The following is a 992-nucleotide window of genomic DNA, read 5'->3' on the forward strand; positions in this document are numbered from 1 at the left end:
TTGATAGAACTTCATAGTTTCTTGAGAAAACAAATGGCTTTAGAATCCGTGAATATGAAGTTAGGGGAAAAATTCTACAACTAACTGTGAAACATTTGTTATACTAATAAAACAAACAAATAAACAAAAACATTACATTTAATTTCCACTGACCTGTAGCACGAAAATACTGGGAATAAAATTACTTTAAATTTATTATTACTTTTAGAAACTACTAATACAGAGAAAAATCATGAATTCTTGCATTCACTGCTTCTGCACCAGTAAAATAATAACAAACTTCAGTCACACATCATTTTAATGTATAGTGTAAAACAAAACTTTTTGAAGGCCATAGATAGGTCTAAATAAAATCTTGATCGTAATTTTCTATTACACATCTATCGACAGGCATTCACCTTTGTGTAGAATGCTAATAATTTACCAATAAATATGTACTATCGTAGTTCGATATTATTTAATTTTTAGAAACTTAAGAAAAATGTCATTTTACAGTTTTTAAAACAAAGCAAAGAAACAATCGTTGATATTTCGTGTTTACACCAACAGGTGTCACGCCTGGTTTGGACCAATGTTTATTCTGTAGCTTACTAAGTCGTTTGGTAAGTAGTCGTTTTTTACCTTTTTCCAGAGTTGTTAAGTAATAGTGATTTTATTTTGTGGTGTGCACGAAGGTTGTTAGCACTTGAAAACAGTTCTTTCAGATGCTACATATAATATTTTACAGATGGTAAAAACAAGTTTTAACACCAAACGTTATCTGGAAATCTAGGCCTAGTAATGTGATGAGAAATTATAATATACTCGCCTTCAGTTAGCTGAAATGATTAGTGTTAATATTTTTTTTTATTTATTACAACGCAGTAACTCACCAAATGCGAAATTAATTTGAAGCTTTTGTTTATATACATTTCCATTTCTTTGTTTGTTGTTAAGCGCAAAACTGTATTATATTTACCATGATATATCTTTACATTTTGCTACGCCACCAA

Source organism: Limulus polyphemus, unplaced genomic scaffold, assembly GCF_000517525.1.
Source record: "Limulus polyphemus unplaced genomic scaffold, Limulus_polyphemus-2.1.2 Scaffold10554, whole genome shotgun sequence".
NCBI lineage: Eukaryota > Metazoa > Arthropoda > Merostomata > Xiphosura > Limulidae > Limulus > Limulus polyphemus.